The 18,650-nt window shown below is 31.3% G+C and overlaps 1 long non-coding RNA gene across 1 annotated transcript; it reads left to right on the forward strand.

Moving 5' to 3' along the window:
* The first annotated feature begins 5,272 nt into the window (after nt 1–5,272).
* On the forward strand, nt 5,273–5,721 carry LOC142232755 (uncharacterized). Its single transcript, XR_012721196.1, has 3 exons — nt 5,273–5,327; nt 5,457–5,532; nt 5,627–5,721. It is a non-coding gene; the product is annotated as an uncharacterized LOC142232755 (long non-coding RNA).
* Nucleotides 5,722–18,650: the final 12,929 nt, after the last annotated feature.

Raw genomic sequence — 18,650 nt, forward strand, 5'->3', positions numbered from 1 at the left:
TCCAAATACGTTCGGAATATCCCGAAAAAGTGTTCAACATTACATACTACTATATTAACTTTTTACTACGAAACTGTAAAGTGTGTCTTATAAAAGACTTAAATTCAGAAAATAACAGTGCTTGATATAAACGAAATGGACTGATTTCAAATCATATATTATTTTTTATTGCAAAAATAAAAAATTTGTAGCAAAAAAGGGTTTTCTACACAAGTTTGAAATTTTCGAAGAAATTCACAAAACTCTTACAAAGGAAGAATGTGAAGTCGATTAATATATAAATATTTTTCCATGGAATCCTAAAGTTAACGATAACTATTCAAAAGCACATTATATTTAAATTCGAAACAATAATTTTACAACCAACACATAAATTTATTTAGGTGTGTACAATTGTTTGCTTTCTTTAATAATTTATTCTAAAGAAAATAAACTTATTCAATTGTTGCTTTGGATCATTCCCCACCAAGTTATAATACAATTTGCCTAAAAAAGTTATAATGTTATTCTGGTTTTACCGATACGAGTTTTGCCGTTAAAATGAGAAATAATTTTAGTGGCAAAACTCAAACTCAATGTCCGCTTTTATTTTCGAAAGTATCCGTCAACTCCTCTTGGACTACTTATTAATAAAGAGGAACTAAACTTTGTTTTTGTAGATCTTACTGTTTAATTTTTCACTGTTTCCCAATGTTTTCATTTTACTGTAACAACTCTAAAAAGAGTACACTGAAAAAAATATTGTCGTGTGGCCAAAGATTTCATGTCCTTAAAATAAGAATACAAATTTTACTTAGCTTAGACGACGCATTTCTCTAATAAAAAGTTTTTTCCATGTTCAAAAGTCGATAAACTTTTCAATGAAGTCGTGTTGTCCTTATAATTAAGTGATTTGACTTGAAAATGGGTATCATAACATGAAAGAAAAAATTTTGAACTAAGGTCAACTTGACTTTAATAATTCAGAAAAGATCTTTAAAACTAATGAAATTGTCTTTAAATTTGTTGCATTTTTGCATCTTGACTACAAACCAAAAATCGTTAAAAAAAAGGACATGTTTTTCAACACTTTATTTTAAAGACGTTAAACATAGCACAATTTCTACTGTCTTGTTTTTAACGGACTTTTTATAGCATATGAAAAAAGCTGAAAAAGCGAGAAAATAAAATTTGCTTCATAGAGTCAAATACACAAAACCCACATTAAAGAGAATTGTATCTTAAAAGTATCCTTACTTGAATTCTCGCCTTCATTGGCTCAGAATCATTACCAAAATTTTTAAAATAGAGACACAATCTTTGGAACCGGGCATGCTATTTTTCAGTGTATAGTGCCCTTTCGTTAGTTTTTACGAAGATCCCTTTAATTACCTTTGTTTGAATATTTTGACTTACTCGTCCTATACTCAAAAAAAAGTGAACTCTCTATTTCACTAAAGCCAATTTAACTTTATTTTAGTTCATAGAAATATTATGTTTGGAGAAAGTTTTCTTTACTCTAATACTTTTTTGTGTACGTTAGTTACATTAACTAAACCCGAGGAAAAAAACACTCAAATGAAGCATAAAGATTAACTAAATTCGTGTCTTCCACAAAATAGTTCAGAATTTCTTTAAATTTGTAAATTTTACTAAAAATGCATCCATCGTGAACTTCGTATGTCACTAAAGAAATTCTTGCAATTTTGAACTCCAAATTTTTTCTTCAAACTACAAAATTTTCTGTAACAAGTGAAAAAACTTAGTTATGTCTAATAAATTGTCTTGTATTTGTCGAAAAATATTTACATCTTTTTATGACATCGGCGTGATGCCAACGTTTGTAATACTGTTTAGTTAAAAATTTCTACCAATATTCAAAATTTTCTAAAATTAACCGAAAGTTTTCTTCCTGGTGGGTTCACTGTTTTTTCAGTGTACTTTCCGATTTGTTTTGACGAAACAAAAAAAAGTGCCCGTAATGCGAAAATGATAAACAAAACTCATGCTTTTTATACCCTGCGCCACACTGTGGAACAGGGTATTATAAGTTAGTGCATATGTTTGTAACACCGTCTGTCCGTCCGTCCGTCCGTCTGTCTGTGAACACATTTTTGTGATCAAAGTCTAGGTCGCAATTTAAGTCCAATCGCCTTCAAATTTTGCACATGTTCCTAATATGGGTCAGAATAGAACCCTATTGATTTTGGAAGAAAATGGTTCAGATTTAGATATAGCTCCCATATATATCTTTCACCCGATATGCACTAATATGGACCCAGCAGCCAGAGTTTTATACCGATTTGCTTGAAATTTTGTACAAACATAACACTTAGTCGTATAGTTAAGTGTGCAAAATTTGACTGAAATCGGTTCAGATTTAGATATAGCTCCCATATATATCTTTCGCCCGATATGGACTTATATGGCCCCAGAAGCCAGATTTTTGGCCGAATTTGGTTTAAATTGTGCACTAGGAGTACAATTTGTAGTATAGTCAAATGTGCAAAATTTGATTGAAATCGGTTCAGATTTAGATATAGCTCCCATATATATCTTTCGCCCGATATGGACTAATATGGTCCTAAAAGCCAGAGTTTTCGCCCAATTTGGTTAAAATTTTGCACTGGGAGTAGATTTAGCATTGTAGCCATGCGCGCCTAATTTGGTTGAAATCGATTAAGATTTAGATATAGCTCCCATATATATCTTTCGCCCGATTTCCACTTATATGGACCCAGAAGCCAGAGTTTTATCCCGATTCGCTTGAAATATTGCACAAGGAGTACAATTGGTAGTATAGTCATGTGTGCCAAATTTGATTGAAATCGGTTCAGATTTAGATATAGCTTCCATATACATTTTTCGTCCGATATGGACTTATATGGCCCCAGAAGCCAGAGTTTTGGCCCAATTTGGTTGAAATATTGCACTAGGAGTACAATTTGTAAAAAATTCCATTAAAGATTGGAAAAATACTATGTGTGAATACAAACAAGTATAAATTTACAAATTTGGAGTAAACATATATAGGTTGTGATATAAGACCAACAAAAATTGTATATGCTTAAGTAAAAAGCCTGAAATGAGTATTCGGAGAGAAAATTCATTCGGAACCAAGAGAAAAAACATTAAAAACAAGTAAGGAAAGTCTAAAGTCGGGCGGGGCCGACTACATTATACCCTGCACCACTTTGTAGATCTAAATTTTCGATACCATATCACATCCGTTAAATGAGTTGGGGGCTATATATAAAGGTTTGTCCCAAATACATACATTTAAATATCACTCGATTTGGACAGAATTTGATAGACTTTTACAAAATCTATAGACTCAAAATTTAAGTTGGCTAATGCACCAGCACAGAAAAAAAAGTGTCTCGTAAATTTAAGAAAATTTTTACAATAATTTATTACAAGAATTTTCCAGAATTTTAGTTCATTTTTCGCATCTTCGACGAAAATTAACTACTCGGAAGGAAATTTTACAAATTCTAAGTAGCAATCGTTTAGTTCATGGCCTACAAAATACGATGGAAATTTCCTTAAAAAATTTCTTAACTGGTAGTTAAAAATTCGTTTGTCATGCTATAAAACTACTTGTGAAATGTAAAGTATTTTGTAAATAATAAGTGCAATTTACTATAAGATTTTTTTGTATGAGAAAATATTTTTTTACGAAAAATGAACTTGAAAGTGGATAGCAATTTCTTACTGACAATTCCTATAGTTAATAATTGTTGGTAAAAAATTACCCAATGAAATATTTTTAGTTCACATGTAATTAAATTTATAGACATTTTCGTCAAAAATGGTAGATAACATTTCTTGAAAATTTTGCAAATTTTAAGTTAAACGTTTCATTGTTCGTAAACTGGTGTGTCTTTACGAATATTATTCTTACAGTAAATTGTCAGCAGATGCGTTGAACTAATGCATAGTACAGAGATCTTTAACGGCATAGTGGAATGTGATTAATGTAAATATGATGTTACTTGAGTTTTGTTGTGTATACATGAGCGTGGTTTTTTAGTGGTTTGTGTGTGTTTGTTATTCGCGGATGGTTTATTTGGCTGGATGAGGTGTTGTTTTCAATAAAGGCACATGTGTTTTTGTTGTTGTAGGAATGTTTTGGCTTTGCTTGGTTTTGTTTGGCATGCTTCAGTTGTATAGTTGGCGTTGGCGTGGGCTGTTGCATCTTTTAAGTAGGTATGCAACAGGGGAATATAAAAGCATGGAATATTTTGGATTTTTGAGACATATATTGGTGTTTGTTTATTAAACCTTTTAAATGAAAGTTATTAATATTTTATCGGTAGTTTAGAAAAAAGTTATTACGAATATTTAGGAAAATATGTTGAAATTGAAAGTGTATTGAAATTTTTATTATTCTATGTAAAAAATTAATATTCAATTCCAGATGAATTTGGAAATTTTTTGTTATATCTCAGCGTATAGTTTATTCATAAATTGGTAAGTATTTTTTTAATATGGCTTTCTTTTAAAAAGAATATTTTTTATGTATATTATTATTTGTTAATTAATTTTTTTGGAAACCAGTTTAATGTTTTTCTTTGTTGTAAAAACAATATTTAATTTCAGAGCAACTCCAGATGGATTCGAACAAATAAAAAATAGAGAATTGGTAAGTTTTCTTTTAAAAATTGGCTTTATTTTAACTAGAATATTTACGTTTTTGTGACCTTTTTATCATCAAAATTACAGGTTTTTAATGCCTTATTTTAGTATTTCTTTAATCAAATTTTTTGGAAACCAATGTAATATTTTTAATGTAAAAACAAATATTTAATTTCAGAATAACCCCTTAAACATTTGGACAAATTTTTAGTACTCCTTTGCCTGTAATTTAATAGTGAATTGGTAAGGATTCTTTAACTTTCTTTTAACACTGGACACTCATCCTTATTTTTTGTATATTAACGTCAGCCTTCGTCATTTTGACTACGGCTCATTTCAAGACGCTAAATTTTCATCGTGAGCGAAAAAGTGAACCAAACTTGAGTTTATTTTCTTATTCAATTTGGTTTTAATTAGTATAAAACAAAAATTCATAAAACGGTCGAATTAGTATAACTTAAATTTACCATTTCCCAATAGACTAAAATGCATTTTAAATCGAAAATGAAATTACGTGTCGTCATTTTGACGAATGATGATGTCTAGGGTTATCAAGAATATTTGGTTTTTAATGCATATTATTATTTTTTTCATTAGATATTTTGAAAACTTATTTAATAATTTTATTTAATATTTAATTTCAGAGTAACCCAAATAAATTTGGACAACTTTTTATATTTCCCCTCGGCGTACAATTTAATAGAGAATTGGTAAGTTTTATATTAAAACTTTGGCTTTCTTTCAACTAGAATATTAATTTTGTTATATCCTTCACATCGATAACAACACAGTTTTATGAGTTTATTTAGAATACTTCATTATTTCTCTAATTGTTTCAGGTACAAATTTTATGAGATACGTTTTCCAAAGAAAAGTTGAATTCTTTACACCATTTGATAAAATGCCCCAAATATGGTAAGTTACAAGCTAAAATGAAGAATTAAAAATTATATTTCATTACATGGTGTTAATTTTTAACAATTTTCATTTTTGTTTCCATTTTTTCCAGCAAGATATGTGAAAAAACTACCTACGATGAATAAAAAAAGGATAAGTCAAAATGTCCAAACAGCGGGTTCAAATGAACTACTCTCTGTTCCACGTGGTCATAATTTTTATTCACAAAAAAACTTTGTATTATGAACTTTAATCATAACTTTTTATAATAAAGTACTTTTGCTTAAAGAAAGTTTAATTTTAATGTATGAAAATTTTCATAATAGTAAAACGGTTTGTTGTTCCTTTAATTATTTAATTTCTCTGTACTGTGGAATGATTGATTTAAAAATAGTTTAGTCGTCGACATTTTAAAGAGACTGTTAACCAATTTTTATTATCGGGTTTCCCACAAAATAAGCAAGTAAACCAAAATAATACTGACTTTTTAACTTGGTAGGGGTATATAAATCTTATGGTGTTGTAAAAATGAACTAAACTACAATGTTATAGATGAACTAAAATTTAAGAAAATTATAAACTAGACAAGTTGAAAAAAATCTTAAGGGCTAAATCATGGTCAATATTACTACAGTTTAGTTCATTTTGCAATGAAAAAGGGTTCACTGTTTTTTCAGTGAGGGTGGAACACGATGTTACTAAAAAAATATGGGAAACATTTAAATCTGAAGCAATTTTAAGGAAACTTCGCAAAAGTTTATTTTTGATTTATCGCTCGATATATATGTATTAGAAGTTTAGGAAAATTAGAGTCCAGAGAATGAAGCCGCCGAGTCGCGCCGCCGATTTTAGCCGCCGCCGACTAGTTTTTACCAGTCGAAGCCGTCGCCGAATTTGTCGACTCATCTCGACTCAAAGTTAGCCGCCAATGAATCAAAAATATTGATTTGAATCAGAAAAAATTATTAATAATGGTTGCATTTTTTGTCAAAATGTTTAATTTTCCACCCAAAATCCGTCAGTATCAAGTTGCTATAATAATTTTGCAAAAATTTGGCTCAGAACATTTGAATTATGTTTAAATGTGATTGTAAGATAAGTTGTACAACTAATCTCATTACCATTCGGATAACATCAAATTGATTTTATTATGGATAATTGTCCGCCGTCGATAAGACAAATTTATATCGGCTTAGTCATCAAGCCGCCGCCGCCGGAGGCAAAAAATTAGTATTAGCCGCCGCCGACAAAAATGGGTCGGCTTCATTCTCTGTTAGAGTCATTTATACAACTTCTGGACTAAGGAGTGGCGATTTTACAAGGAAAATGTTGGTATTTTGACCATTTTTGTGGAAATCAGAAAAACATATATATGGGAGCTATATCTAAATCTGAATCGATTTCAACCAAATTTGGCACGCATAGCTACAATGCTAATTCTACTCCCTGTGTAAAATTTCAATTAAATCGGATTAAAAGATTGGCCACTGTGGTCAATTGAGTGTAAATCGGTCGAACGATATATATATGGGAGCTATATCTAAATCTGAATCGATTTCAACCAAATTTGGCACGCATAGCTACAATGCTAAATCTACTCACTGTGCAAAATTTCAACCAAATTGGGCCAAAACTCTGGCTTTTAGGACCATATTAGTCCATATCGGGCGAAAGATATATATGGGAGCTATATCTAAATCTGAACCGATTTCAATAAAATTTTGCACACTTGACTATACCACTAATTGTACTCATAGTGCAAAATTTCAACCAAATTCGGCCAAAAATCAGGCTTCTGGGACCTTATAAGTCCATATCGGGCGAAAGATATATATGGGAGCTATATCTAAATCTGAACCGATTTCCATCAAATTTTGCGCACTTGACTATACGACTAAGTGTTATGTTTGTGTAAAATTTCAAGCAAATCGGTATAAAACTTTGGCTGCTGGGTCCATATTAGTGCATATCGGGCGAAAGATATATATGGGAGCTATATCTAAATCTGAACCGATTTCTTCCAAAATCAATAGGGTTCTATTCTGACCCAAATTAGGAACATATGCCAAATTTGAAGGCGATTGGACTTAAATTGCGACCTAGACTTTGATCACAAAAATGTGTTCACAGACAGACGGACGGACGGACGGACGGACGGACGGACGGACGGACATGGTTATATCGACTCAGGGACCCACCCTGAGCATTATTGCCAAAGACACCATGTGTCTATATCGTCTCCTTCTGGGTGTTACAAACATATGCACTAACTTATAATACCCTGTTCCACAGCGTGGCGCAGGGTATAAATATGCACACAAAAAAATTTTTTTCTGATTCAATCACGAAATTAATTGATCCAATTAATTTTTTAATTGAAATGTCTTCAATCACACACAGAAAAAAATATCACCAAAATATTTCCAATTAAAAAGTTAATTGAAGTTGAAAATTTTTTCAATTAATAAATTAATTGATACAATTAACTTTTTAATCATGATAGAAACATTAAGTTAATTAAATCAATGATTGAAAATTTTAAAATTTTTAATTAAAAAATTAATTGATACACTTAACTTTTTAATCAAATTCGGAAGACTAAGTCAGTTAAAAACGTGATGAACATTTTTTTTAAATTTTTAATTAAAATTTTTTTTTTTCAAACAATCAATTGTTAATCCATATAAAAATTCTAAGCCAATTCAAAATGTAATTGAAAGTAGTTACCTTTTTTAATTAATAAATTAATTGAGTTTTGCAATCAACAACAATTAAATTTTTAATTGAATCAATTAAAAAATTAATTGAAATTTTGTAATGAAATCAATTAATTTTTTAATCAAGAATTTTTTCTATACCCAATTAAAACTCTGATTGATACTATCATTTTCGTGATTGAAGACATTTTAATTAAAAAATTAATTGGATCAATTAATTTCGTGATTGAATCAGAAAATTTTTTTTTTGTGTGCAGAAATGATAGTATCAATTAAAAAATTAATTGAAGGTCAATTAAAAAATTAATTGATCCAATTAAAAAATTAATTGATACTATTAATTTTTGTGATTGATTTTTGTTTCAATTAAAAAATTTGTTGATTCAATTAAATGTTTAATTGAATATTTTTTAAAACTCAATTAAAATTTTAATTGGAAAATTTTTCGTGAAATTTTTTTCTTTGTGGGAAATATAAAGCTAGAGCAATTTTGCAATTGTACAAAAGAGCATTTATGATTTATCAGGCTATACATGTGTATTCGAGATATAGGACAAGTTGAGTAATATTTACAATTTTTTCTTCTCAGCAGTTGCGATTTTACAAGGATATTGGTTAAATCTCGCCAAGATATGTGGTGCAAATATCGCGCCAAGATTCGGGCGATATTTGCACAAGTCGGAGCTTTATTTAAAATTCGACCATTCTGTGGAAAGTTTGGCATTACAGTGTGTGGGATATGACTACGATATATGGAAATCATCACAGAATTTTGTATAAAATGTGGGTATTTTATTAGATCAAGATGACACACTAAAATAGCATATTAAATGTATTCTCTGTGGAAACTATCGAGTCAATTGGAGGAAACTCCCATTGAAAATGGGTGTAAAATATGAAACATTCTACCCTATTTCCCCTTCTCTGGCGTACATATATGATATTTCCCAGATTTGGTCGATACCACATAAGGTTACCTTGTGCGAGATTAGAGTAATATTGGGTACTAAATAAGGCTATTATGGTCAGAAATAAATTTGGAAGGGGTAATTTTTTCAAAAACTGGCCATACATATATATGGAAGCTATGTCTAAATCTGAACCGATTTGGATTATATTTTGCAGGTTTTGTTGATAGTAAAGGAGATTACCTAATGCTAAATTTGAGTAAGATCGGTTAATAAATGAGGCCACTATGGTCAAAAATAAGGTTATAAGGGGAAAATTTTTGAAAATCGGGCGCTACATATATATGTCAGCTATATCTAAATCTGAACCGATTTGGATGATATTGTGCACATAGAGTCAGTGCTATAGAAGATTAGAGTAAGCCAAGTTTGAGTAATATTGGCTGATAAATAAGGGTTTTATGGCCAAGTTTGTGAAAATCGGGCGATATATATATGGGAGCTATAGCTAAATCTGAACCGCTTTCGATGAGTTTTTGCACATATAGTAAGTGCTATAGAAAACTAGATTTGGCCAACTTTGAGTCAGATCGGTTGATAAATAAGAAACTTATGGCCAAATTTGAGAAAATGGGTTAGTAAATAAACGCAATCTGACCCAAATTTATCGAAATCGGACGATACATATGTATGGGAGCTTTATCTAAATTTGATCTGATTTTTTTCCAAATTCAATTGCGTTCGTCTCTGTACCAAAAAACGCCACATACGAAATTTCATCAAAATCGGTTAATAATTGCGACCGGAATCCTGCGAACAACAAATACATGGACGGACGGGTGGACAGACGGACGGACGGACACCAAGCGCTAGATCGACTCAGGAGGTGATTCTGAGTCGATCGGTATATATTTTATGGGGTCTAAAATCAATATTTCTGGTAGGCACATTTTTTGGCAGATCAAAGTTATTATTCCCTGACCACTATGTGGAGTTATATCTAAATCTGAACCGATTTCAATAAAATTTGGCTCGGAAAATAAGAACGTTAATTCTACACTCTGTGCAAAATTGCCGTAGATCGGAGTAAAATTTTTACATCTTGGGCCATACGAGTGTAAATCGGGCGAAAGATATATAGATGCCCTCATTCCAGAGTACGCTAAGTCGACTTAGTATGTTTTGATGGAGTTTGTTGTTTTTTAATCGGATCTATGTGTCAAAAGTTCGAATTTATTGAACACTTCTATTAAAAGTTATGGTTAATATTGTACGTAACCTGTGACTAAAGTTTTAAAAAATTTTATAATAATAAATTAATGATTTTTCACTGGAGTTGGAATCATGTTTTGTTTAATTAATTCTTCCACTAAATCATTGTTTTTCTTCTGTAGAGACGTCGTTGGTTCCTTATTGATTCTTTGGTACATCATCATGTCGCCTACAATATTCATCATTAAATTTTAAAAAATGTCCAATCCAAATAGGGCAAAAAGCTTTGTTCGGTCTGCTGTGGTCTAAGAATTTTTTTAGTCATGTTCTATTGCCATTATTTTGAGTTCGTATGTACCAAAAAAAATCTATAATAAGACTTTAAGACCGAAAAAAGGAAAGTTTTATCCCATACGGTTTTTGAGAAATTCCAAAGAAAAAAAATTTGAACTTGTTTCCTGTAAAATTCACTTTTTACGTACTTTCGAATGGAGACATCGATATGTGGCATGCAAACGGCGTTGGAAACCTTACATTTCTTGAAGGAAATATACACAAAATAGATAGTTGAAACACTCTGAAGAATAATTTGGCCGAATCCGCCTAAAAACTGGGTCTGGAACAAGATAATGACCCCAAGCATTCGCCCATATTGTTAAAGAATACTTACTATACTTGTGCGTCCTATCCTGGAATATGGATCTGTAATTTGAGACCCACAGCACCAAATTCATTGCAATCGTATTGAATCTGTAGCATTTTTTACTGTTTTGTTTACGTCGGAATAACTGGACACCTCAAACCTTGCCGTCTTACAAAGAAAGACTATTACTTGTCAAATTACGTACCATGCTAAATATCTGTTTTACGGTTGATGTAATTAACGGAAGATTTAAATCTGATTTCCTTATTAACAATATATCGTTCAATGTACCGTTAAGACCTACCCGCAACTTTGAACTGCTTCACATTGAATACTTCCGAACGAACTTTGAAAACAAATATCCGATTCTCCGACTTTGTAATGAATTCAATAAATTCTATAATTATCTCGATTTGTCAAAAGAGAAATATAATATAAAGAAAAAGATTACATTATTACTAAATACTTAACATAATAACAAACCCTATGTATATATTGTAATATATTAATGTTAGTCTGTAAGCTTTAATAACAAAACAAACAAAAAATTAAAAAAAAAAAAAAAAAAACAAGTAAGTAAAGTCTAAAGTCGGGCGGGCCGACTATACTATACCCTTCACCCCTATGTAATCCAAAATTTGTGTTACCATCTCAACTACTTCACATTTTCTGGAAGCTATATAAAGGAGAAATTTTTTTACTTCTACAAAATCTCTACATTTAAAATTTAAATCCAGTTAATTGGAGAAAACTTCCATTGAAAATGGGTCTAAAATATGTAACAGTCTACCATATTTCCCCAACTCTGGTGTACGTATATATGGGAGCTATATACAATCTGAACCGATTTTGACTAAATTTGACATGTATAGTTAAAATAATAATTCTGCTATCTATGCGAAATTTCACGTAAATGGGAGTATAACTTTGGCCCCCCTGGTCGTATGAGTGCAAATCGGACGGAAGATATATATGGGAGCCATATCTAAATCTAAACCGATTTCAACCAAATTTGGCACAATTACCGATACTACTAAACGTACTCCTTGTGCGAAATTTGAAGCAAATCACGGCAAAACCCTGGATTTTGAGGCCATATAAGTTCAAATTGGACGAAAGATATATATGGAAGCTATATCTAAATGTGAATCGATTTTGACCATATTTGGCACATACAATAGTATCGTTAAAAGTACCGCTTGTGCAAAATTTGAAGTAAGTCAGGGCAAAACTCGGGCTTTTGAGAAATCGGGCGAAAGATATATAAGTGAGCTATATCTAAATCTGAACCGATTTTAACAAAACTTGACACACTTAACGATACTATTAAATGTACCCCTTGTGGAAAATTTGAAGCAAATCACGCAAAACTCTGGCTTTTGTGGCCATATAAGTTCAAATCGGACGAAAAATATATGTGGGAGCTATATCTAAATTTGAACCGATTTCAATCATATATACCAAGCATTGGCAGAATGTCAATTCTACCCTCTGTGCAAAATTTCACGAAGATCGGTAGTAAACTTTGGCTTCTGTGGTCATATGAGTCTAAATCGGACGAAAGATATATATGGGAGCTATATCTAAATCTGAACCGATTTGGCTGATATTTTGCAGGATTTTCGAGATTCATAAAATATTTGGATGTACGGTATTTCAAGAAAATCGGTTGATAAACACGATAACTATGACCAAATCGGGGATAAATATATATGGCGCTATATCTAAATCTGAACCGATTTTTTCCAAAACCAATAGAGATTGTCTCTGTCCCACGAAACGGCCCTATGTCAAATTTGAGGACGATCGGACTTAAATTGCGAGCTGTACTTTGTGCACAAAATTACATATACAGACAGACGGACGGACAGACAGACAGACAGACGGACATCGCTAAATCGACTCAGAATTTAATTCTAAGCCGATCGGTATAGTAAAAGATGGGTCTATGACCACTATTTCTTGGCGTTACATACAAATGCACAAACTTATTATACCCTGTACCACAGTAGTGGTGAAGGGTATAAATATGGGAAACATTTAAATCTGAAGCAATTTTAAAGAAACTTCGAAAAAGTTTATTTATGATTTATCGCTCGATATATATATGCATTAGAAGTTTAGGAAAATTAGAGTCATTTTTACAACTTTTCGACTAAGCAGTGGCGATTTTACAAGAAAAATGTTGGTCGAAATCAGAAAAACATATATATGGGAGCTAAATCTAAATCTGAACCAATGTCAACCAAATTAGCTACAATGCTAATTCTACTCCTTGTGCAAAATTTCAACTAAATCGGAGTTAAAAATTGGCCTCTGTGGTCATATGAGTGTAAATCGGGCGAAAGCTATATATGGGAGATATATCTAAATCTGAACCGATTTCAACCAAATTTGGCACGTATACCTACAATGCTAATTCTACTCCCTGTGCAAAATTTCAACTAAATCGGAGTTAGAATTTGGCCTCTGTGGTCATATGAGTGTAAATCGGGCGAAAGCTATATATGGGAGCTATATCTAAATCTGAACCGATTTCAACCAAATTTGACACGCATAGCTATAATGCTAATTCTACTCCCTGTGCAAAATTTCAACCAAATAGGGTTGAACTCAGAAAAACATATATATGCGAGCTTTATCTAAATCTGGACCGATTTCAATCAAATTTGGCATACATGACTATATTACTAATTGTACTCCTAGTGCAAAATTTCAACCAAATTGGGCCAAAACTCTGGCTTCTGGGGCCATATAAGTCCATATCGGGCGAAAAATATATATGGAAGCTATATCTACATCTGAACGGATTTCAATTAAATTTGGCACACATGACTATACTGCCAATTGTACTCCGTGCGCAAAATTTCAAGCTAATCGGGATAAAACTCTGGCTTCTGGGTCCATATAAGTGCATATCGGGCGAAAGATATATATATGGGAGATATATCTAAATCTGAATCGATTTCAACCAAATTTGGCAAGCATAGCTACAATGCTAATTCTACTCCCTGTGCAAAATATCAACCAAATTGGGCCAAAACTCTGGCTTTTAGGACCATATTAGTCCATATCGGGCGAAAGATATATATGGGAGCTATATCTAAATCTGAACCGATTTCAATCAAATTTTGCACACCTGACTATACTACTAATTGTACTCTTAGTGCAAAATTTCAACCAAATTCGACCAAAAATCTGGCTTCTAGGACCATATAAGTCCATATCGGGCGAAAGATATATATGGGAGCTATATCTAAATCTGAACCGATTTCCATCAAATTTTACACACTTGACTATACGACTAAGCCTTATGGTTGAACAAAATTTAAAGAAAATCGGTATAAAACTCTGGCTGCTGGGTCCATATTAGTGCATATCGGGCGAAAGATATATATGGGAGCTATATCTAAATCTGAACCGATTTCTTCCAAAATCAAAAGGGTTCTATTCTGACCCAAATTAGGAACATATGCCAAATTTGAAGGCGATTGGGCTTAAATTGCGATCTAGACTTTGATCACAAAAATGTGTTCACAGACAGACGGACGGACGAATGGACGGACGGACAGACGGATATGGTTATATCGACTCATGGACCCACCCTGAGCATTATTGCCAAAGACACCATGTGTCTATCTCGTCTCCTCCTGGGTGTTACAAACATATGCACTAACTTATAATACCCTGTTCCACAGCGTGGCGCAGGGTATAATTATGTATAGGTAAGTCTACAACTAATTTCGAATTGATACGGACTTGTTTCACGATACGCACAGAAAAAAAGTGTCTCGTAAATTTAAGAAGATTTTTACAATAATTTATTACAAGAATTTTCCAGAATTTTAGTTCATTTTTCGTATCTTCAACGAAAATTAACTACTCGAAAGGAAATTTTACAAATTCTAAGTACCAATCGTTTAGTTCATGGCCTACAAAATACGATGGAAATTTCCTTAAAAAATTTCTTAACTGGTAGTTAAAAATTCGTTTGGCATGCTATAAAACTATATGTTAAATGTAGAGTATTTTCTAAATAATAAGTGCAATTTACTATAAGATTTTTTTATGAGAAAATATTTTTTACGAAAAATTAACTTGCAACTGGATAGCAATTTCTTACTGACAATGTTTTTCTTTGTTGTAAAAGCAATATTTAATTTCAGAGCAACTCTAGATGCATTCGAACAAATTTAAAAAATAGAGAATTGGTAAGTTTTCTTTTAAAAATTGGCTTTCTTTCAACTAGAATATTTACGTTTTTATGACCTTTTTATCATCAAAATTACAGGTTTTTAATACCTTAGTTTAGTATTTCTTTAATCAAATTTTTTGGAAACCTATATAATAGTTTTAATGTAAAAAAAACAAATATTTAATTTTAGAATAACCTCTCAAAAATTTGGAAAAAATTTTAGTCCTCCTTTGATTATAATAAGTGAATTGGTAAGGATTCTTTAACTTTCTTTTAACGCTGGACAGTCATCCTTATTTTGTGTACATTAACGTCATCCTTCGTCATTTTGACTACGGCTCATTTCAAGACGCTATAATTTTCATCGTGAGCGAAAAAGTGAACCAAACTTGAATTTATTTTCTTATTCAATTTGGTTTTAAATAGTATAAAACAAAAATTCATAAAACGGTCGAATTAGTATAACTTAAATTTACCATTTCCCAATAGACTAAAATGCATTTTAAAACGAAAATGAAATTACGTGTCGTCATTTTGACAAATGATGACTGTCTAGGGTTAACTAGAATATTTTTATGCATATTATTATTTTTTTCATTAGATTTTTTGGAAACCTATTTAATAATTTGATTTAATGTAAAAAATAAATATTTAATTGCAGAGTAACCCAAATAAATTTGGACAACTTTTAATATTTCCCTTCAGCGTACAATTTAGAATTGGTAAGTTTTATATTAAAACTTTGTCTTTCTTTCAACCACACTGAAAAAACAGTGAACCCACCAGGAAGAAAAATTTCGGTTAATTTTAGAAAATTTTGAATATTTTTAGAAAATTTTAACTAAACAGTATAACAAACGCTGGCATCACGCCGATAACATAAAAATAAGTAAATATTTTTCTACAAATTCAAGAAAATTTATTAGACATAATTAAGTTTTTTCGCTTGTTAAAGAAAATTTGGTAGTTAGAAGGAAAAAATTGGAGTTAAAAATTGCAAGAATGTCTTTAGTGACATACGAAGTTCACGATGGACGCATTTGTAGTAAAATTTACAAATTTAAAGAAATATTGAACTATTTTGTGGAAGACACGAATTTAGTTAATCTTTATCCTTCATTTGTGTATATTTTCTTCCTCGGTCTTAGTTAATTTAACTAACGTACACAAAAAATTATTAGAGTAGAGGAAACATTCTCCAAACATAATAATTCCATGAACTAAAATAAAGTTAAATTGGCTTTAGTGAAATAGAGAGTTCACTTTTTTTGAGTGCAGAATATTTATTTTATTATATCCTTCACATCGATAACAACACAGTTTTATGAGTTTATATAGAATACTTCATTATTTCTCTAATTGTTTCAGGTACAAATTTTATGAGATACGTTTTCCAAAGTTGAATTCCTTACACCATTTGATAAAATTCCCCTAAATATGGTAAGTTACAAGCTAAAATGAAGAATTAAAAAATTATATTTCATTACATGGTGTTAATTTTTAACAATTTTCATTATTGCTTCCATTGTTTCCACACTGAAAAAAATATTGTCGTGAGGTCAAAGATTTCATGTCTTTAAAATACGAATGCAAATTTTGCTTAGCATAGAAGACGCATTTCTCTAATATAAAGTTTTTTTCCTTGTCCAAAAGTCGATAAACTTTTCAATTAAGTCGTATTGTCCTTATAATGAAGTGAGTTGACTTAGAACATTAGTATCATAACATTAAAGAAAAAATATTTGGGCTAAGGTTAACTTGACTTTAATAATTCAGAAAAATTTTTTTAAATTAATGAAATTGTCTTTAAATTTGTTACCTTTTGGCATCTTGACTACAAAGCAAATAATCGTTCAAATATAGGACATATTTTTCAAAACTTTAATTTAAAGAAGTTTTTTACTTGAAACATAGCATAATTTCTACTAGAAGTCGAGTCTTAATTTGGAAAATAAAGTTGTCGTTAACTCGTTTTTAAAGGACTTTGATAGCATATGACAGAAAAAAGCTGAGAAAGGGAAAAATTAAAATTTGCTTCCTAGAAGCAAGTAGACAAAACCATTTAAAAGAGAATTGTGTCTTAAAAGCATCCTTACATGTATTCTCCGCTTCTTTGGCTCGGAATCAATACCAAAATTTTGAAAGTAAAGACAAAATCTTTGGAACCGGGCATGCTTTTTTTCAGTGCAGCAAGATTTGTGAACAAATTACCTACGATGAATAAAAAAAAGGATAAGTCAAAATGTCCAAACAGCGAGTTCAAATGAACTACTCTCTGTTCCACGTGGTCATAATTTGTATTCACAAAAAACATTGTATTAAGAACTTTCATCATAAGTTTTTATAATAAAGTACTTTTGCTTAAAGAAAGTTTAATTTTAATATATGAACATTTTCATAATAGTAAAACGATTTGTTGTTCCTTTAATTATTTAATTTCTCTGTACTGTGGAAGGATTGATTTAAAAATAGTTTAGTTGTCGACCTTTTATAGAGACTGTTAACCAATTTTTATTATCGGGTTTCCCACAAAATAAGCAAGTAAACCAAAATAATACTGACTTTTTAACTTGGTATGGTAAGGTGTTGTAAAAATGAACTAAAATTTAAGAGAATTATAAACTAGACAAGTTGAAAAAAATCTTAAGGGCTAAATCATGGTCAATATTACTACAGTTTAGTTCATTTTGCAATGGAAAAGGGTTCACTGTTTTTTCAGTGCGTAGAGAGCCAGAATTAAAATTTGCGGGTCGCTTATATGGGGGCTATATATGGACCAATTTTTGTGTGAATGGGGATCGATTTATCTGAAGGCTATATATAACTATACACCAATATGGATTTAGTTTGTTAACGGCCATATACTAGCACAATGTACCAAATTCCAACTGACTCGTATGAAATTTGCTCCTCCAAGAGGCTCCAAAACCAAATCTCGGGATCGGTTTATATGGGGGCTATATATGTTTATAGACTGATATGGACCACTTTTGGCATGGCTGTTAAATATCATATATTACCACCACGTACCAAATTTCAACCAGATCGGATGAATTTTGCTTCTCCAAAAGGCACCGGAGGTCATATCTTGGGATCGCTTTATATGGGGGCTATATATAATTATGGACTGATATGAACCAATTCCTGCATGGTTGTTGGATACCATATACTAACATCACGTTCCAAATTTCAACCGAATCGGATGCTCTTCTAAGGGGCTCCGGTGGAGGGTATAAAAATCTTTAAAATCAATATTATAAAATACACTGCATCTTAACAGTGTCTTTACAGTGATTCGGGGTTATTTATTATACCCACCACCATAGAATGGTGACGGGGGTATAATAAGTTTGTCATTCCGTTTGTAACACATCGAAATATCGATTTCCGACTATATAAAGTATATATATTCTTGATCAGGGAGAAATTCTAAGACGATATAGCCATGTCCGTCTGTCTGT

Source organism: Haematobia irritans, chromosome 4 (genome assembly GCF_050003625.1).
Source record: "Haematobia irritans isolate KBUSLIRL chromosome 4, ASM5000362v1, whole genome shotgun sequence".
NCBI lineage: Eukaryota > Metazoa > Arthropoda > Insecta > Diptera > Muscidae > Haematobia > Haematobia irritans.